Genomic DNA, 22,801 nt, shown 5'->3' with positions numbered 1-22,801 from the left:
GTAAACATATCTTGTTAAAAGAAAGTCTTTTAAAGCTCTTCCAGTTACCCCATGTAGATGGCTGCCTGATCTAGTAGTTCCCAAATCTAGTAGCCTAAAAGGTTTATCTAGGGGTCTTTAAAACATATCTATTTATGGGACATGCTTCTTTCTGGTATTATGATTCAGCACATATGGAGTAGGGTCCAATAATCCATATTTTAATGAGCTTTTGTTGAAGGAAAATTTAGGGAAATAAAAAGAGCACTAGATAAGGAATTAAGCAATCTGTATTCAAATCCTAGTGCTGTTAACAATAACGACAACCACAACAAGAATATTAAACATTTTACATAGTTTACTATCTGCCAGTGCTTTATGTATACTAACTCATTTAATCTTCACAACAACCTATGATGTGGGTGCTAACATTATCACCATTTACTGGTGAGGCACCTGAGGCAGAGAGGTGAAGGAAATTGCTCACAGTCGTAGAGCTAGGAAGTAGTGGATCTGGAACTCAAATTTAGGCCATCTGGCTTCAGGTTCACCCTTTTGGTCCCTTTGCTGTATAATGGCTAATCAAATAAACTTTGGTGATGCACATCCCATCCTTTTGTCTCAGCCTTAAATACAAAATGGAAGAGCTCGTTTAAATGATCTTTATGGTTTGCTCCAGCTCTGATATTTTTTAGTCTAACTTTATTTGAAGGTCATAAGGGGAGACTGTAGATTCCCCTTTACTGTAAGAATATTTAAAAAATGGATCTTTTCTTGAGGAGGGACTAGATAAAATCTTGCCAGAAGCCAAGGAATGAAATAGGTAACCTCTCAAAGTCATGAATGATGAATGGTAGCTCAACCCATAAGGAAATCCTAGGGACCAAAGGGAGTCACTCCCTTCCTTACAAGAACATGTTATGGTCAAAGATTTTCAAAAGCTCATTGCCCCGTCACTAAACACTTGAAAGATCCAATTCTCCCTTAGGAAAAGAAAACAGTTTTTAACATACAAGTCAGAAGAAGGAAAACAGACTTTTCTTGTCCCTGCAATTGTTTTGAGAGACACAAACTATGACAATTCAACTTAAGCAAGCAAAAATGTTTAAAGAACCAATACAGTTGCCTTAAATCTTGGCTCTGCAACATTATTTAACCTTTCTGGGCCTTGATCTCCTCATTGGTAACCTGGGATAATAATAGTACCTTTCTCTAAGGTTGTCCTGAGGTTTAAACAAGATGATACAAGTAAGTCCAGGTAGAAACAATCTTAATAATATCAGCAATAATATTATAAATTAAGCTAGTACGTGCTTACAATTTGGCATCAGTTATTGTTCTAAGCAGTTAACAAATTCCCAAGCAATGAAAACAAATCTACAACATCCTTGAAAAGGGATCTGCCACCCTCACCTTGAATCTGCAGTGATGGGTTTAAAAACTCATTAATGTCCAGACTATTTCTCAGGAATATAGTTGTCATACGGGCAACGATCATGATTTTATGTTGTACCCTAGCACCTTGACATCATTACTCAAATGACAAAAATAATTTTATGAATGAGCCATATAAAGATTAAACATTCTCTAAGTTTGTTAGCAGTAGTCATAACAACACTTAGAATTGTATAGGGACGGGCAACGGTGACTCAGTGGCAGAGTTCTTGCCTGCCTTGCCAGAGACCAGGCTTCTGTTCCCAGTGCCTGCCCATGTATTAAAAAAAAAAAAAAAATTGATTGAGCATATGAAACTTAATACTCTACAGGGATTATCTCATTTAAGTCTCATGATAACCCAGTGAGATAAGTACTATGACAGGCAAACCTAGTTTTATTTATTTATTGCACTTAGCAGATATTGTGTTTTTTACAAACTGTGTGGCAGCCATGTGTCAGGCAAATTTATAGAGGCCACTTTTCCAACAGCATATTCTCACTTCATGTTTCAGTGTCACATTTGAATTAATGTATATAAACTGTTTTTTTAGACATAATAGTATTACACACTTAAGAGACTTCTATACGCACTGGGAGGCCAAAAGATGGTGTGACTCGCTTATTGTGACAGTTGCTTTATCGCAGTGTCTGGAACCGAACCCACAATATCTCCAAGATATGCCTGTATTGTCAGTCTTGCTTTACAGAAGGATGCATTGTGGCCCAGAGAGGATAAGTAACTTCCCCAAATCCCCACACTTCATAGTAAGTGTTAGGTCAGGGGAACGGGGAAAGGCACTGCAACTGGAGCTGCAGAGGCTGTGTCACCCTTCCCAACCTGACTTCCGGAACTAATGAACCGCCCCTTCCGGATGTTACCTGACCTCCATCCTTAAAAGCTGCCTGTGCTGAAGCTCACATGCAGACTCACCTCTCTACATCTTGGATGTGGTGAGCTCTACCCAGGAGCGCAGAAATAAACTCGCTCACTTTAAATTTCCTGATCTACTTTTCTTCTTTTTCACCCTTTTGCCTCTTAAACCTTTCAGTAAGCAGTAGAACAGGGAAGTCAAACAGGTAGTCCGACTCTGGCATTCATGCCCTCACAGTGCCATATTGCCTCAATGGGATGCAGCATGTCAAGAACCCCAGCAGTTACTATCCTTCACTTTGCAGTAATCTGCTTTTCATCAAAGCCTTTTCACTTATCCGGAGTGAAGTGCACATAGCTAGAACTTTAAGGACCTTAATGTCCTGGTGCCCATCACATAATTTTCACTGAGCTTCCCGAATTCCATCTTAAATAACAGATGATGCCCTGCAGTTCAGGTTCTGTCTAGAGTTGCAGATGATGGGTTGCTGGTTAGCATGTCAGCTGAAGGACAATATATTTTAATGCAAATGCAATGAGCTGGAACAACAGTATTTTCTCCAAGAGCCTTAACTAGGTTAGCATGACCTCCAAGAGGGACCAGAATTCTAACAGCAAAATTAGAATAGAAAGGCTTATGGAGATTTTTATGCTAATCGGCCATGTTTTACTGGAGCGATTATGTTTAGCACAATGGCCATTTGCCAGTTTCAGCCAGGGCAACATTTGACCAGGTGACCAACAGAAAATAATGACTCAGAAAGTGATGGAGGCCACATTAAGAGGATAGCACCCTTAAAACGGTGGCAGTGGTGGGGTAAAAGTGATAGGACCCCAAAGTAAGAAGATTTTCCTTCAGGAATTCTTGCACATATCTTACCACCTGCTTTTCAGTTGGGTTTTGGTGCAATAAAACTCTCTGTTTTAGAGCTGATAGGAGTAATGTATGGAGAAAACCAAGGAAATAGTCCTGTGTAGAGTGAGGATTTCCCCTCTCCCTATCTATGTCCATGGTTTGTAGATTTACTGTTCTGCTGAAGTGAAAAGCAAATGCCATTTTGGGGCCTAGAAAAAACTCACCATCCTTATATCAGTTTTGTTTTGCAATTTAGAGACTTGACAGAAGCTGAGCTGGTTAGACACAGAACTTTTTACAGACAAAAACAATCACTCCTGACTCTCTTTAGTCTTCCCATATAATATCTGAAAGCATCAACTTCCAAACAATCAAAAAAAGAAAGAACTGAAGATGTACCACATCAAAGGATAATGCCCCCCTGGTACTTACAATGCCATCTGCACAATTTTTTTAATGGTTTTCCAAAGATACTTTGGCACCTCCCCAGAAAAACTGAATCATAGTCACAAAGGGGAAAGGAAAAAGCAATCATCTCTATTTTTAAACAAGCTGTCCAGACGATTCTGATGCAGGACGAGGTTTGGGGACCTGCACTCTAGACCACACTACCTCTCATAATTACAAACAGGAAAAGCAAAGACTCCCTGTTGGGTCCATCTTGCCCAACCTTCAGGTTAAAATGCAGAACCAGGAGCTATTACAGCAACTATGCTACTTGGATATTTCCTGACATTGACCCTAAACAACATCAAAATAATTAACATTCACCAAAACCTAATAAGTGCCAGGGACTTATACATATATTACCTTGTTTCAGTCAAAGGTTAATGTCACTTACATATTAAAAAAAAAGACTCAATATTTAGATATGTTAGCCTTAATCAGAAATGTTTAACAACAGTAATATTATGTGTAATCGGATCATACAATTTTGTTCACACTTCAACCTGGATGAACACAGAAAATGAATTTCTTTTGCCTGTAACAACTTTCTTTGTCTATAGCTTCTATCTGACAGTTGGTGGCAAAAGAGACTAAAATGCACAATCTAGTTTAAATTCAGTCTCTTCTTATTATGTAAATGGTCACTTTAGGGAGTGTCATTCGCCCTTGAATAATTTTGTTTATTCTGGATTCTGGGTATAACGAAAGGGTGGAAAAAGAGAGAGGGAAGTGCGGTTGATGAGCATTTGTGGTGCTGTGTGGAGTGGGGGAATGGCCTCCTGCGCACTCTGCTTTTCAGGAGTCACACCCCTTGTCCGCCTGGTAGCTGCCTGCCCTACTAGCCTCCATGGTGGACATGAAAACTGCCATGACTCCTGCTCTCATTCTCACTCTTGCCTCAGCCAGAGAGCTGGTATCTCTCCCTGGCTTCCCAAGCCTCACCTCTCTGACTGTCAGCACCATCAGCTTCTTTCGGGTTTGGCTGGAGCTCCACTATGCCCCACAGGGTGGTCTGATCTGCAGTCTTTACAGTTGGGCCAGCTTGCCCTACCTACCATGATGTAATCCAGCAACATTCATTTCAACTCTCAGGTACTGCTGGGTCCAGGCTATACTACAAAGGATCCCAGGTCTCTTTCTTGTGCCCTAGGCTGGCAAAGAGGCAAGTCTAACTCCAATATTGTCCCAGTTTTCCTAATGCACTTCCTGCTTCCTATGCCAATATCAGCAGAGGGATGAGAAAATTAAAACCAAGTGTTATTGCTTTGACCCCGCCTTCCTTCTCTCTTCTACTCCCCATGACCTCTAAAGCTAGGGAAGTGTTGGCTTCCACTTGGCCTTCTTCTGAGGTGTCGCATAGGTGAAGGATGCCATTGATATGCCAAAGAGGGACTAAAGGAATTTATACAACACCCTCTCAATATCTGATTATTTGCAGATATTCCTCTTGATCTATGTTCTCCTGTTGCTTCCCAAACTCTCCTTTCCCCTCTCTAGGCAATAAACTCATAAAGCTTGCGTAGTTGGGATAACAAAAAGTAGAAAACATACATGCTTTTTAAAAATATATTATACCCATTGTATATATACACATATATAGATAGTGCTTTATAATTTTCAAAGTAAATTTTACTTTGTAATGAAGCCAAACTAGGAATTACAATCTGAATCGTCAAGAGAAAGACACTGCGATACCAAATGTCACATGATTACAAAGTGGTCTAGGGTATCATCCTTTGTTTATTCCTTGGGCAGTCTTCTTTTCCTCATTAAGTGATTTTTGTTTAGCCAATGCTGCCTTCTTGAGTAACAAGTCCCATTATATAAGGCCAAGTTACCATAAAGATGTTCCTATGGCTTTCGTAGCTATGCAAACTCTACTATCCCAAAGGCCCAGGTCAGACCGCACCTCTTCCACATCACACCGTACTTCTATCACCCTGCTATATTCTGAAATCCTTTTTTAGCCTGTCATCAGATACGTCAATTGACATAATTCAACTCAGAGATCTCATGTATTGTCCTCTAATTTATCATTTGTGCGAGGCTTGCTTCTTAATTACTCTGTAAACTGTCCAGAAAGCTGTTGGAAGTAGGCTATTGAGAGAGCTGATTCCGAAGCTAGACTGATTTTAGGTTTAAATCCTGGCTCTGCTTATTCGTGCTATGAGGCCCTGGGCATGTCACTTAACTGCTCAGACTCTGTTCCCCTGTCTAAAGAAATGGAGATATTAATAGTGCCTACTTATAGTTTTTGTGTGTGTGAGTATTGAATAAATTAAGATACATAAACCATGTAAAACAGTACCAGGCACCTACTTTGGAAGTTTTAATTTTATTCTCCCTCACACCTATCATAAGCCTGGGCACAAAGCTGATAGTTTTTAATGCTTCTGAGTTGAATTATTTTCCTTTAATTAGCTGGGGATTTTTCATTTTAGTATTTTATTTTAAATAATAAAATTGCTGAGATATAAAGCTATATTTCTCACCAGTTAAGTTCTTCCAATAAATGAGTCTATAAAATGAGTCTAAGAAACTCATTTTATCACAAAAATAATCTCTGAATATCAAATCTCTCAAAAAATAACAATCTTCATCATCTTTCTGCATATTTACATTGCACAGAGAAAGCATTTTCATAACCTTATGCTGTTTGAGCATCACAATACTTCTCAGAGGTTAGTTAAGTCAAGAACTATTGTTGAGATTTTAAAGCTGGCAAAACCAAGGCACTGGTAGTCAGGTGGTTGGACCATATAATTGAGAAAGATGATTGTGGAGGCAGCAGTGGAACGCAGGGCTCTCCAAGCACCAAATGCATATCAATTTCCTGGACCAGCCAGCTGTACAACACTTTCATGCTCATTTCTCACTTGATCATCATAGGACCTTCCTGTCCTTCTCAGGAAGAGCATCATACTCCTCATTGTGCTGGTGAGGACACTACAGTTTTGTGGGCTAAGAAGTACCAGAACCTGGGCTAAAGCCCTAGTCTTCTGACGAAGCATCCCCTGTCCCTCTATCTCCCCAAAGTGCTCCCCAGTGTTCAGTAAAACAGAGAAGGCTCTACAGCATGTGCATAAGAGGTAAGTTCTGGCTTCAGACAGACCTCAGTCTAGATCCCATCTCACTACTCCCTGGCTGTGTTACCCCAAAAAGTTCCTGATCTTTCCAGGCCTCAGTGTCCTCATCTGTAAGATGGAGATAATACTAGTAGTTTCTTCATAGAGTCTATGCAGAATGCCTGGCACAGTGCCTGGAAAATAGTGCGTATTCAATCATTATGGTTGAGGGAAATGCTTGCTTCTCACTTATCATGATTAGGGACTTCTGCTAGACTAATAGACCTGGCCTCTCTTCTCACTCTCACTCTCCACGAGAGAGTAGAAATTTATCAGTATGTATTTGGGAGAGTTCTTAGAGGTCTACTCTCAGCTATGCGTTGAGCTCAACAAAGGATGTTCTGACCCTGAGAAGGGAAGCCTTGGTTAAACAACAACCCCTGGTCTGAGAATTATTCTCTGAGATTCAGTATTAGGATGTCCATTGCTATCTCATTCCTACACTAAATCCTCCAACTCAGCTTCCATCAGTTTAAAGCTGACATTTGATAACCATTTTTCTGGCTCTTATGTCTATCTCTTAATTGGACTTAGAGAAGAAGGTAGTATCTATATACTAGCTGTTGCCATAATTATGTTATACAAAAAATTTTCCAAAGCAGAAGTGCCAGAGATCTCCAGCTTCTTTGTATTCCATCAGGTAGCCAGCAAGGCTCTAAAGGGTTTGGCTGCTACATTCAGCAGCAATCAACAGCTGCAGCAGGAGGGAGTCAGAGGTGAAACAGAGCATGGCCTCCCACGTCATAACTCAGACCTCAGAAATGGGTAGAGGACAAAGCTGGCTCAAGAAATTTTCTCAGGGCCTTTTTGTGTTAGTCGCCCCCCATGACTAGGAACAAAAGCCGAGTTAAATCTCTGCAATTTTCTCAATGTTCTTCTGGGTGAGTTTCACCTTCAGCGTCCCCAGAACTTTTTCAGAGCAGACGGGGAATTCTAGGAGGGTGACTAGACGTCCAGTCTATTTTGGTTCTCCAATCCTCCAGCAGACTAACGTCTGAGCTAAGAGAAATGTGACTATTTCAGAGTACAAGAGAATGCCAGTGGCAAGGGCTTCCACATGTCTATTTCTGGCTGTCCCCTGATGCTGCATCATTGGAGTAGCTGTGACATCACAGCCTCTACCTTTTACCAAGGGCCTTACACTACAGTGACTCATTGCGAGTCATCTGTGGTAACAGCCTGGCTCAGTACACACTGCCTTAGGGCATCATGTGAGACACGTGTGCAGGGCTGGGTAGGGACATGAAGAGAATAGAATCAAGTCCCATCTGAAGCCTCAGTCCCTGCTGCAGTATTCCTGAGAAGTAGGCTTCAGGCTTTACTTTCACCCACCAAGGACACTTAACTCACTACCTTCCCAAGTAGCTACAAACTTTGAGCATCTCCCACAACAGGAAATCAGGAGGGAGGTGACATCAGAGTTGGCCAGAGGCTCAAGCAAGCCATCAAGGACCAATGTTCTTTCCATCTGGTTGGAAAACAGTGATGGTTTTCCTCCTGACCTCAAGTATCTTGTCCTTATATCATACTATCCAAAATAAGAAGTTTATGCATACCAGGGACTTTATCCTCATGTGTTTCTACATTTTTATTAAGGTACAAATTCTACCCCAAGCCCCTGTAGACTTTCCCTAATATCTCACTGGCTGAACAGAATCACGTGCCCATTCCTAGGCCAACCATTGTCAGGGGAGTTGGCCTTGACCAGTTTTGAATCACGCCTTGGAGTCGGACACACTGCCTTCAGAGCAAAATAATAATTTTATTACCAAAATCAATGGGGAGATGCTGGTTAGATATAGGCCATCAATCACACCTGCCATAGTAGCCAAATCCCTTGCTGAATTATTTTAGGATTCTTCATAATAACTGAGTTGGAATCTGCCTCTTAACAATATATCTCCCTAACCCCTGATCATTGATTCTAGATTTACTCTGATGACTCATATAGAATAAGCCACAACATGTTTCCACATGGTAACTTAAAACATCTGAAAATGGATGGCAGTTCTATGAGTCTCCACTTTCCTCGGATCTTTGTTGGAAGGCAGCATAGTAGAGCTCCAGAGTCAGATTGCCTGAACCCCCAGCTATTTACTAACTGGATGCTGGGTGATCTTGGTCAGGCTACCTTAGCCTCTTTGTACCAGCTTCCTCACCTGTACAGTGAATATAATAACAGAAATTACGCTATAGGGCTGCTGTAAGGATTAACTAAGTTAATATACGTAAAGTACTTAGAATAGTGCCTGGAACATTGTTGGTACTATTTTAAATGTCTATTATTATACAATCAGTTTAAAATAATGATTGTGTTCTTTTGCCTTTGTTCTCAAAAAGTAGAAGTAGAAACTTATTGCAAAAATATAGATTTCTCAGTATATACCCTATATTTTATTCATGACTGCCTCAGAGAAAGTTGAATAACAATAATGATTTGCCATTGATAAATCACATCTTCAAAATACACTTGGGCAGTTGATTTTTTGAACTTTGGATAAAAGCCTTATGTTTAATTCTATTTCATCATGCAAATGATGAAAGTTTGTAGGATGGAAAGTTTGCCTATCATGCCAGAAAGAGGAAATTAAAAACTTTAACTTCATCAGACCAGATCACTCTTCCATTGCCAACATCACCTTCCTCATTTTCTCCACTTCTATCACACACCTTTTGCCCATTACTAAGCCTGGTTTACCAGCCCCCTATCAATTCTGTGAATGTAGGGCCTGAGTTGTTTTCTGCTGCATGCAATCAGGAAGTTTAAGATGTACCACTAATACAGTCTCCTCTCCTACCACCACCATCAGCTTCTTCATCTTCCCCCTTCTACCTCTACTTTGATCATCCACAACAATCTCATTAGTCATTTTTCTGCCTGGTCATTCCTGCTACCTGCTACCCTGAGGCTGGCTCATGGTCCACACCTGGGTTCCTAAAAGTGTGGTCCCCAGGTAATGCATAACAGCACCATTGGGTAAGGGTGTGGAGGGCTTAAATGCATATTCCTGGGCCCACCCACAGGCCAACTGAAAAAGAATATGTTGACATGATTCCTATTTGTTTCTAATCCATCTTCCCAAATTCCTTTCTGGAAATTAGTTACTAACAATTTGTTACTTTCATGGCTGGCATCACAAATAACGAATTGGAATGAGGAGGCAGGAACTTACTGCGGGGATTTGGAAAAGTCATCTTTCTTTCCTGGACCTCAATTTGTTCTTTAAAAACAAGGAAGATGAACACTAAGGTTTCCTCTTGTTCTGTTATTTCCCCAACTGGAGGTGGAGTTAGGTAAAAAATAAGGGCATCATACTGTACTGATATTGACCAGTTCCCAAAGCGCAACACTTAAATTAAGATAGTATATTTAGAGGTAGGCATTAATCCTGCAAATGTTTGTGGAGACAAGAATCAATACCAGACACAGGGATTCACTGGCCCATGATCCAAATGAGAGGATGAAGAGAAAAATTTGGGTTAATGGTCAGACAGTTGCTCACAGAGCTGTTTGGATATCTCTTAAGGCCTGCTACTCCAGGAAGCCCACCCAGACTAAATAACATAGAAACCCAGGACTGATCAAAAGAGAATAGTATCACAAGCCCTTGTGGCTGTGTTTAATCAAAACATCTGGGATTGAGGAAAGAGGGAAGAGGAGAGAGCTTTACCTGTATGTCCCAGACAGGCCTCAGGGACTTGAGCTGTATTGACCAGGCAGCCCCCGTTGGCCTAAAGTATGGTCAGTCTCTGGGGATCAGTCTTGCCTATGCTTTACCTGGAAAATCTGTGAAGGGCCTGCCCAGTTAGGGGGAGGGAGGGAAAGAGGGATGGATAGGACAATGAGGGAGGGAAGACAGAAGACAGGAAGGGCACAACCAGCCTTCCCAGGTCAGTCAGCTATGCTCTTAGAGGCTCTAACCACCTTTGAGCCAATCCTTGGTCTTGTTCCAGTTCTGAATTTACCATGTAATTTTAAATCACTTTGTATTTGTCATCCTAAAAGCATGGGGACCTTTTGCCTCCGCACACAAAATGAATGAAAAATGAATTCATTAAATATAAAATATGCTACAAAATATAAAATATAAAAGGGACAGCTTGCTCCAAGGGACGACTGCCAGTCTGGAGTCCTAAAACTCTAGTTCTATTCCTGGCTTATATACTGATTTATCATTAATGTATTCAATTTTTTATCTGTTCAGTTGACAGATATTTATTGAGAACATCTCTGTGTACCAGGTACCACCATGCTAAACACTGAGCATCCCACAGTGAACAGACAATCCAGTTTCTTTGTCCAAGGAATTCTCAGACCATTGGAGGAAAAACGCAATAACTAAAGCATAAACATAATTTAAATAGTTATTCAGTTTCAATTTTTATAAATGTTATGGAGGAAGGTGACAAAGTGCTACGAAAATGTTTGATAGTTGTACATTTTCTGCGCAGTCACACAAGGTTTTCTTGAGTTTGGGGCTTGTTCTGCTACTACATTGGTTGTATTACAATTCCACTGGATGAATACCTTCAAATTTATGAGGTCTCAGTTTGTCTATCTGTAAAATGGTAGGGAGGTACCAATGAACTCCAATATCTCTTCATATATTATGATCCCTATATATTTATTATACTATGATTCATGCTCCTGTCAGCATAAAAAATATAAGTAATGTGCTAATATATGGCCCATTATGAAATGAACTCAGGAAAACTGGCATATTAAATAGGGTGATTTTCTCAGTGCTGAGACCACTAGGGAGATGGCCATCACCAAGAAAATCCCCTCCCCACTGTACTTGGTCAAATGCCCCACTCCGGCCCCCATCAAAACCATCTCTGGATTGGTAGTTTTACATTTTCTTCCCCCATTCAAAAGCCTATTTCACTAGTGTGCAGCAGGAGTGACAGAATGGGGTTAGGACATGCAGGAGGGTGATGTGGCTTTTTCATCTGAGGCATTGCAGAGCGAGGAGAAGGTGGCACGGAGCCAATGATCAAAACTATCTGGGATGAGTCAAACAGGGGTGCCCATGTCAACAAGGATACTGGGGTTCATTAGGAGTCCAGGGGTTCAGTGTCTGGAGAGAAGAACTAAGTCAGGAAGCTCAGATTTGAATTCTAGCCTTGCAGAGAAATTTCTATTTAATCTTAATCAAGTTTTAGAATTTCTCTGGGCCTTAGGTACCTCCTAAGTAAAATGAGAATAAAATCACTACCCATAACCAGCTTGATGAGATTAACATGGATGTTTACTATCCACAGTGTTTCAGAAAAGAGAGAAAAGATTGTAGGTTTCCTTGCTTTAAAACCAAGGCTTCTTCCACTACTGTTCTAATTGTTGGGATCAATTACCCACAGTCTTGTTACATTACAGCATAAGGCCCATCTTGGCAAAAAGTAATAATAAAAAACAAAAGTAAAAAAACTATCTTTCTAATCAGTCTAAATTCATATATTGTAATTGCTATGATTTCAGAAATAAAACTCTAGAAGCTTTATTACTAACCTCACATTTTGCAAATGAGAAACCAAGAAACAAGACCTGGCAAAAGATTTAAATGAGGCCCTATAATAAATTAGATAATAATTGAACTCCATTCTTAGGCCAATATTTAGTTTAGAGAAGTTGTTCTGAACATGATTGGATATTACAAAATCACTTGGGAACCCAAAATACGAATGCCTGGGTCCTAGCAGAACTTCTGAGCGTGAGGCTAAGAACCCATATTTTAGAATGCTTCCCTAGTGATTCTGGTGCAAACAGTCTTTCTAACTGGTGTTCACCATTTTGGTAAACTCAAATCCTTGGTTTATATCTAGAATATTCTATCTGATGGGAAACAAAAGGCAGATTATTCCAACTGACATTTAGTATAAATCAATCTGTCACAGTTAACACAACCTGCCTAAAAAGATGGGGCAGGACAGTTTCATTTGAATATCATTCCTTTTTATTTATTTATTGTTAAATAACTGAATAGTGATGAAATTCATCAATGTCTGAATATTAATTCTCTGTAAAATATCTATGAATGTTTTATCTGGGAAGACTTTTTCTATCTACAGAGCTCCAAATTGATATTTCTCATCCAGAAGGGGAATGTTTGGTCTACAGGACTCCCTCTGCCTCCATAGAGCTGAATTTCAGTTGGAAGAAAAGATGTAAACACAGAAAAAGGATCTTGTTTGAAAGGCTGCAAAAATAAGAAAAGCATATATTTTATTGCCAGTAGAATCTTGGTCATGTCACTGTTCCTCTCAGACTTTCAGTTTTCCTGTATTTTAAATGAAAGCATTAGGAAAGTTAGTTTAGTTGTTTTGAATCCAGGCTTTGATATCTAATAGCCGGATTTGAACCATGGCTCTTTTGTTACTCACTACAGATCTACAATCCTTTCTGCAAAAACTTTTATGGCCAGATATGTGTCCATATACAGCGTTTGGGGGACAGGGTAAGGAGCTAATATACATATATCACACACACCTTCCTCCCTCAGCAAGATCTGGAGCAACACTCAATTATCAAATATTTCTGCAGCAAAACATACGAATATTTATATTAATTAGGATAAAGATTATAAAGTCTAATGTCAGTTCAGGTCACACTTAACTACAAAATGAGCTCAGGTCAAACTGGGTTTTACTTTCAAATAAATTTTTAAAAATAATAACTTTTTATTTTAAAAGTCTTTTGGAATTAAGCAATTATGAACATACAGCTGTTGACCATGGGAAAATGACCTAGTTACTTTGTTTCAGTTTCCTCACTTGCAAAATGGGTATAATATGTGGACAAAATTCACAAGGTTTTGTTTGGATTGAATGAATTAATACAAATAAATCATTTAGAGTAATATATGGCTTATAGTAAATACTCAATACCAAATATAAGCTATTGTCATTTTTACTAACTCTTATGTCCCTTCTACCTCCAGTTGGCCATGATCATAAATGATTAAACAATATTTAAATAAAGTTTAGATATATGGTAGGAGAGACTTCATGACACGTGGTGTTATACAGTAACTGTCATAAGAATTTAACAGAATTAAATTACCATAACAACTTATACAAAGAAGCTGAGAAACCCAGAATGGGATAATCAACAAACATTTCATAAAGGAATTGGGATTTAAGATAACCTTAAGGGGAAATTCTTTTTTGATAGCTGAAAAGAAAGGGGATGCCATCAGTTAAGAAGTGAAAAGAGAACAGGATAAATGATCAAACAGACCTGACTTTGAATATGGCTCCAGCACTTACATGCTTTGTATATTAGACAAGCCATTACTGCACCCCACCCCCGCCCTGAGCCTTATTTTCTGCTATTTAAGGAAATGGGGGTAATAATATATACCTTTCAGAATTGTTGGGAGGCTTGTAAATATGTACATTAAAGCACACAGAACAATAGCTATTAAGTCCTTCATAATACTATCCATTAGAGGAGCGTAAACATATTTCAGGTCAACATCAGGAAAACCTTTCTTACAGAGTTTCTCAACACTGGATCGGTTTATCTTGTGAGATATTGAACCTCCCAACACCAAGGTTATTTGAAAACCAACTACCTCATTTCTTTGAAAAGAGAGGTAAGAAGATGGGAACCTCTTACTCCCAGCCCTTCCAGTGCTGAGACCTTGTCATCAGAGGTTGTGAGTGGTTACTTGGGAATTTGTTTTCATTCAAGTTTTCCCTTTTAGGATGGGAATTCTAATCCTTTGGAGCCAATGGTCTAACTCAGGTAAGTTTGTAGACAAGCAGAGAATGTTGAACGAACTGGGTAAACTCAGCTATGGATATCCTTTAATGCCAGGATGAGGATTTGGCTGCCAAGGGAAATAAGACTGACATATGTTTAAGGTATCTTTTATTCTGCAGGTTCCCCAAAACCTCCACTCAGAGATACTTCTTGCCTCTATAGTAACAAAATTAGAAGTCTTTCATTACCTGTACCTCGTCTCAGTTCCCTTTTTCCTTCCTATTCTCCTGCTCTTCTTCATTTCCATTCTCACCGCCATTTTGCCCAGTTACATCTCAAGGTGGTTTGCAAGAGATCCAGTGCTATGAATTAGGAGGAGCAATGGGATAGCTTATCCTTCCTTGTGTGTCTGAATGTCCTCTCAATTCCTTAGAGGAATAGCACCAAATAAGCCCAAGCTGTTATTATCACCAAGTGCCATATAATACAGGGCATATTATTGGTGCCAAATAAATAAATTCCTTTGGCAAGTCAATAGAGTAAAAGTGTGACTAGCCGGGAGCCTGGCTGGGATACAGGTTACACTGAGATAGAACTTTGGAAGGAGTCATAATCAAAATAATGGCCTAAGATATCAAAGTGGGACACATTTCCTTTCAAGTGGGTATTTTTAAATAGCTCAGAAGTCACAGCAGCATCACTGGGAATAAGTATCTGGTCTCTCTTTTAAAAAGTCAAGGTTTGAGACTGCCAAGTTCAGCAGGGCTCACCCATCAGCAATATTTACAGTGACAGCATCCTCAGCTGACTTAGCTTTTATTGTCATCTACTAATTTAAAGCTTGTAATCATTTGAGAATGTGAAGCCAATATTTGAAAGATCTAATGTCAACATTTATACATATAATAATACTTGTATTCAGTGAGCACTATTTCATACATTATGATATATATAGGGACTCCACTAAGCACTTAACATGCATTCCCTGATTTTAATCTTATAACAACCCTAAAACTTGGAATTATTAATATGCCCATTTTACTACTTTAAAAAAAAGTGAGGGTCCACAATGTTAAGTATACTTCCTAAAGTCATATAGCTGGTGATCAATGGAACAAAATCATTCTGACTTCAGTTCGACTAAATCACAAGTGTAACTAGTCACTACTCTAAAATGAGTCTTGAATGAAGGCAAAGTTTGTAAAACAAATTAATACTTTAAAATATTCAGAGGAAAAGCTAAAGAAATCCTAGAGACGATTATTTTCTAAATATCCTCACACAAATTAGAAGGATGTGCTTATATTTTTAATTATATGGTAATTCCATATCATATCTGCTACTTAAATTAAGAGTACGCACTGGGCAACACTTACATTGGTTTTAGTAAGTAAAAGGAAGTCACAAGTCTTTTGATTTTTTAATTTGGGCTAGTCTGTTCATTTAGTATGAAAGTATTTTAAGAAGCTTTAGAGAAGGGAGAGTCCTAGAATTAAACCTATGGTATTGACTGGCTTAGAAAACTCGTTCTTCACAATTCCTTGGAATGTATCTCAATTTGAATTAGCAAGCCCCAGATTCATGATCTCAACTGCATCTTATTCTGACGTTCTTGTACCCACCAGATGTGAATAATGATGATTTATCTTCAATTATTTGCGTTTCTATGCAGCCAATAATTCGGGTCTAGAAAACGGCTACTCTTTCACAAATGTACTGCTGTCATTTCCTGTGCTGTGATTAGGAAGATGGCTACATCGTGACAAAATTGTAAATTAAACAAAGGGAATGTTTAGCTGGGTGTAAGGATAAGAAAGGGTGACAATCATTACATCTAATTTGTATGGTTTTTATACCAAATGGCTCTCTTCAGGCAAACTTTCCTTTCTCTAGGCCTGGATTCCCATAGCAATCGTTGAATAGATACTTTGTGAATGAGCATTGGAGTTAACGGACACAGAAAGAGTAAACTACTTCACTGATCTCCAAGGTGCAACATCTCAGAAAGACAAGGTTGCTCCCTCTGGCTGGGTCCTTCATTTCTGGACCATGGAGAGCAGCAAGGCAGTCACTGGGACTGGAAATATTTGGAAAGTCTATGCATGCCTTTAGTTTGGAGAAAAATCTATGACCCCATAGTTAGTTTCTTAATCTGGAGCCAATAATTAAAATATAAAATCTGACACGGACTTGGGGATCATTTCATTCAACTTCATCATAACATTGGCATCTTCAAGGGAATCTTTGCCCTTTAACTCAGGAAGAAATGGCATTTCAGGGTTTCTTTCAGGGACACTGGCAGTCAGTAGGGTTTTTTTGTAGTCCCAATGGCATGCAACCTAGGATCCATCTTATTTCTATGTGAAAAACTGGACCCTCATTTTCCTCCAAGAGCAAATGCTTAAGAAAGTTGTGTCAGCTTTGTTTTTGTCCTTGCCTAGTTTAGAAGATGAATCAGCAGCTTTCCACAGGATATAGAAAAACAACTTCAATTTAACTGCTTCTTTCTCCATACCTTTCCCTTTTCAATGAGCTTAGTTCTCTAGGCTGAGGAGTCACTGCATAAAGTCTAACCTGATGGAACTTGCAGCACAGATTTTCAGTCTCGATCACTTGCCCTTATCTCTCAATGAGAATCAATTTTAGTCATTTACAACTGACCCATAAGCAGAAGCTAGGCTGCCAGTAAAAAAAACAAACAAATCTTTCAACAGGGTAAAAGGAAAATGGAAGATGAAGTTCACATAACCTAGCTTGGTGAAATGAAACTATTTTAAGCTTTTAAATTACTACTACTCAGTAATGGTATAGCTGGCTTTAATATAAATATTTTCTTGTTCTCTGGTGTTATTAAAACTCAGTTCTGAAGAGGAAAAGTTAACAAAGATAAATACATTTCAGACATAAATGTGAAATATTTTTACTTGGGAAAATACCTTCAAGATAATTTAGATCCTAATTGTATGCATGTATATGCATGCATACATGCATTTATCCACTCATTCAACATATAAACTTTACACCAAGCATTTTTCTAAATGCTAGGAGTACTTAAATTAAAGGGCTTCTGACCTCAATAGGTTTACAGGCAGCAGAAAGAGACAGATGAGTAAACATATTATTAAAATACACTGAGACCAGGGGGTGAGACAAGATGGCAGTGTAGGGAGGTGTGGAATTTAGCTAATCATCTAGGGAAGCTAGTAAATAGCCAGGAACCATCTGGAACAACTGTCTAGGGGACCCCTGTGACCAGACACACATCATACACCAGTCTGGAATGGAAGGGCCAAGATCACAACACAGAACTGTAAGCAAAGCCCTGCCCAAATTGCAGAGGCTGATGTCCCTCCCTCACTGTCATGGCAGGCTCTTTTGGAGACACTTCCCCATAGGAAAAAGAAGCAGTCTCTACTAGGAGCAAGGGAAAGTAGATCAACCAAGCTTCATTTGTGGTTTCAATGAACAAATACTGAATACAGCTACAGCACAGATAAACCCAGAGTAAGCAGAAAAGGAGCCCTGAGGTCTCTCCTGGAGAAGAGGAGGCAGGGCTGATGAAAAAAGAAAATGGAGGCTTTCAGAAAGGGAAAGGGCTGTGCCCCAAGAAAAGGGGTACATAGAGACAGGTACCAACTATAGCTCTTGACTCATAAACCTTGAGGGCTAGGGACTGGCTCTGAAAAGGGATTTCTTTTTTCTTCTTCTTCTTCTTCTTCCAAAAAATTTTTTAAACTATTTTATGTAGCTCATTGGAGAAAGCCTCAGGCATTATCACTTGTCAGCGCTGACCCAGGCAAGGACACAGTTAAGATAGGTCTGAGAGACAAAGTAACAAGTCAGGTGAAGGAGATAATTCCCTAAAGGTCATATTTTTCCCAAGAAAAGGCAGGAAGGGACCTAGTTCTAATGATGGCCCTCATTCAGGGAATTCAGACCCCAAGGGCTAGAAGACAGAAACACTTAATCCCACCTTCTACCTCAGTCTCTGTCTCATCCATGCCCCTAACAGGGAGAGGGTCTGCTGAGAATTAGAGCACCACATCACTCTATACCCGTAGGGAGCTGCAGGCTAACATGCATCACTTGCTGGGCAGGATGAGAAAAGCACAAGTCTAGACAAAGTCTTAATACACATTTCAGACAAGAATTTAATACACAGAATATATAAAGTGATCTTACAATTCAACAACAGAATGACAAACAACCCAATTGAAAACAGGCAAAAGACATGACAGACACTTTTCTGAAGAGGAAATACAAATAGCTTAAAAGCATATGACAAGATGCTCAACCTTACTGGCTATAAGGGAAATGCAAATCAAACTGCAATGAGATGTCATCTCACATCCACTAGAAAGGCCATTATCAAAAACAAAACAAGCAAACAAAAAATAGGAAGCTACAAGTGCTGGAGAAGATGTGGAGAAAAAGGCACAATTTATCCACTATCGGTGGGAATGTTGAATGGTACAACCACTCTGGAAGGCAGTTTGGTTGTTCTTCAGGAAACTAAGTATAGAATTGCCATATGATCCACCCCAATCTCATTTCTAGGTATATGTTCAGAGGAACTGAAGGCAGGGACACAAACAGACATATGCACACTGATGTTTATCAGCAGCATTATTCACAATTGCCAAGAGATGGGAACAGACCAAATGTCCACAACAGATGAGGGGATAAACAAACTGTGATATTTGCACGATGGAATATTACACAGCTGAAAGACAGAACAAAGTCATGAAGCATGTAACAACATGAATGAACCTTGAAGACATTATGTTGAGTGAAATCAGCCAGAAACAAACAACAAATACTGTAAGTACTCACTAATATAAACTGACATAAATGAGTGAACTTTTGACATTAAAGTTGAGAACACAGATCATCAAGAGATAGAAAGAGGGTAGAGATCAGGCATTTGATTCTGAAAGAGTACAAAATGTTCAACAGGATTGGTTGTAAAGACCCAGAAATGGATAGCACAATACTATCTGATGGTAGCATAATATTTTATATACACTGAACAAAGCTGAGTGTGAGTGTGGTTGAAAGAGGAAGGCCAGGGGCATGTGTGACATCAAAAGGAAAGATAAAAGATAAAGACTGGGACTGTATACTTTAGCAAAACCTAGAGTGGACAACAATTCTGATTAAATGTACAAATATAATTAAGTTTTTACATGATGGAAAACGAATGTTAACATTGTAAGATACTAGAAATGTGATCCTATATGGTAAAAATACAATCAAGGCAAACTAGGGTCTATAGTTAACAGTAACACTATAATATGCTTCTATTAAATGTAACAAAGGCAATAAAGCAAAACTAAATGTCAAAAAGAGGTGGAAATAAGGGAGGGGTAGAGGATTCTTGGTGGTGGTTTTATTTCTCTTTTTCATTTTATTATTTATTGATTTTTATTTTTATTCTTTTTTCCCCCTTCTTTCTTTGCTGAATAGAAATATCCTCCTATAGGTTGTGGTGGTACATGCTTAACTGTGTGATTATACTTGGAACCACTGACTGTTTACTTACTTGTATGGTTGTGAATAAAACTGTTTAAAAAATAAAAAGAAAGATAAGAGTGATGGAGAAAATGAAAATGTGGAGGAAGAGATGTACCTATCCACTGTTGGTAGGGAAGTAGAATGGTGCAGCCTCTCTGGAGGGCAGTGTGATGGCTCCACAGGAGGCTCACTAAGGTTGCGTTATGATTCTGAAACCCCATTATTAGGTATATGCTTGGAAGAAGTGAAAGCAGGGACACAAATGGATGTTTGTACACTGGTGTTTATGGTGGCACTGTTCACGATTTGCAATGGATAGAGGTGGCCTAAGGGTACATCAACTGATGAAAGGAAGCCCAAAATGTGGTGCATACATACAATGGAATATTGAACAACTGCAAGAAGGAATGAAGTTGTGAATCATGCAACTAGGTGAATGAAATTTGAGGACAGTATGATCAGGGAAATAAGTCAGAAATGAAAAGACAAATATAATGAATGCCTCGCTAATATGGACTAACTATAATGTACAAACTCAGAACTAAATTCGAGAGCTAAGTCATCATGGGAAGGTTTACTGTAAAGGTTGGTAGATTGTAAGCTTTTGCAGCAGTCATGTCTACTCTTGAGTAGTTATGGTTATTTCTAAATTCAGAGATGTTAAGCTCTTTGTGTATAACTTGGTCATTCCAAGGAACTTCGGTCATCTGTGTGACACCTGAGACTCCGAGCTAGAGTTCTGCAGCTCTGAAAGCCAGTATTACCCCATACAACAACTGTTTAAAAAAAAAAAAGCTTAAAATGAGACCTGCCTTCAATTAGAGATATGAATGAAGCTGATCTGGTTAGGACTAAGGTAAATCAGAATAAAGGTAAAGGGTTATATCGACTGTGTTTTAAAACTTCAACTTCTATGTGAGACTAAAGGAAGAGCTGTTTGGTGCAAAATTTATATTTTCTGTAGCATACTACCTAATTTAACTTACATGGTCACTTTATTCAAACACTATAATAATATGGAACTTTGAACAAGGATTGAGATTTTTTCAGTTTGTACAGGTTAGAGTGATTCCCTGATACATTTTAGAGTAATTTGGGTACAAAATAAAAAAGTTTTTGCAAAGTCCCCTTAAAGGACTGGGGGGAAATGTTGAAATATTTAACTTCCTCACCTGGGAATTCCTGATATTCTCGCAAGCTTTGAGGACTACCGATCAATCTTGGGGCTTGCCCTTATGAAAATTATTCCAACAAAGGAGAAGCTAAACCTACTTATAATTATGTCTACAAGTCACCCCAAGAGAATCTCTTTTGTGGATCAGATGTGGCCTCTCTCTCAAAGTCACCTGAGCAGGGAAATTCACTGCCCTCCCCTCTACATGGGACATGACCTCCAGGAATGAGCCTGGCCCTGGCATCACAGGATTGAAAATTACCAATTTTCACCACTTTCACCACCACTTTCAAGAGGTGAAAGAAATGGAATAAAATTAAGTTTCAGTAGCTAAGAGATTTCAAACAGAGTTGAGAGTTCATTCTGGAGGTAATTCTTACGCAAACTTTAGCCAGATATTTCAAACTACCACAGTATGCCAAGCCTGAACCAACAGTATTCCTAAAAACCATAGAGAGTGCCCTGGGCTCTACCTAAGTCTCTATAAAAGTTTTTCTTAGTAAGTTTATTCTTAGCAAGTTTATTTCCTCACAACCTTAAATCTTCCCGATTGTTCATGGGCCAGAGAAGTCCTATAACCCTGAGGTACATCTCTCCAAGAACAGCAACCAGTTTCATTCCTCTATCCCATATAGTCAATACCCCTTTCCAGCATAAGAAGTTAAAATGGTCTTTGCTCAGACAGCCATGAAGATTGAGAGGAAGATCAAATGAGAGGAAGGAGGTGTAAATGAGAAATTAGGATTTAACAAATGATGGTGACTAGTGATTATTTTATATATATTTCTTTTTAGAGTCTAGTGTTTTAGAATAGCCAGAAGGAAATACCAGAAGTTGTTGAAATATAATTCATGAGCCCTGATCTTTAATAATGATTGTATAACTATATAACAAAAAGAAAAAAATAGTTGTCCGTGTTTGTATAAATCTATTTCGGGATGTTTTGTTTCGCTCCACTGATATATATACACACACATCTTTGTCAATATACTACACTGTCATAGTTAATATACATCTATTTTAAGACTTAAAATCAGGTAGATTATAATACTAGTGCTCAATAAGAAGGAGGGGTAAGGGTATAGGATGTTTAGGGTTTTCTTTTTTCTTTAAACTTCATCCTCTGGAGTCATGAAATTGTTTTAAAAATGATCACAGTTATGAACTCACAACTACGTGATGTTACTGTGAACCACTGATTGTATACTTTAGACAGATTGCATGACATGTGAAGATATATCAATAAAAATACATTTTAAAAAAAGTGTGATTCCATTTGTCTACACATAAGTGCAAAAATCAGTTTGCCATTGTGTGTTAGTCAGGGTTCTCTAGAGAAACAGAACCTACAGGAGGAGATCTGTAAATATGAGATAAAGGTGCCTCACACAACCCCAAAATCCATAGCCTGTGAAGCTGGTAACTCTGATGAAAAAGGATCTGGACAAACTCCACAGGAGAGGCTCACTGGCTGAAGAAGCAGAGAAAGAGTCTCTCTCCTTCCTTAAAAGCCTTCAATTGTTTGGATTATCTCATTGTGGGAGACACACCTTAGCTGATCACAGATCTAATCAGCCACAAGTACAGTCAATTGACTGACGATTTAATACACCAGCCTTCCAGTTTACCAATCGGCCATACAATATCCTGGCAGCAAAGGCTAGGCCAGTGCTTGCCTGACAAGACAATAGGG

This window comes from Tamandua tetradactyla, chromosome 20 (genome assembly GCF_023851605.1).
Source record: "Tamandua tetradactyla isolate mTamTet1 chromosome 20, mTamTet1.pri, whole genome shotgun sequence".
Classification (NCBI taxonomy): Eukaryota; Metazoa; Chordata; class Mammalia; order Pilosa; family Myrmecophagidae; genus Tamandua; species Tamandua tetradactyla.
This window is presented reverse-complemented; position numbering follows the sequence as displayed.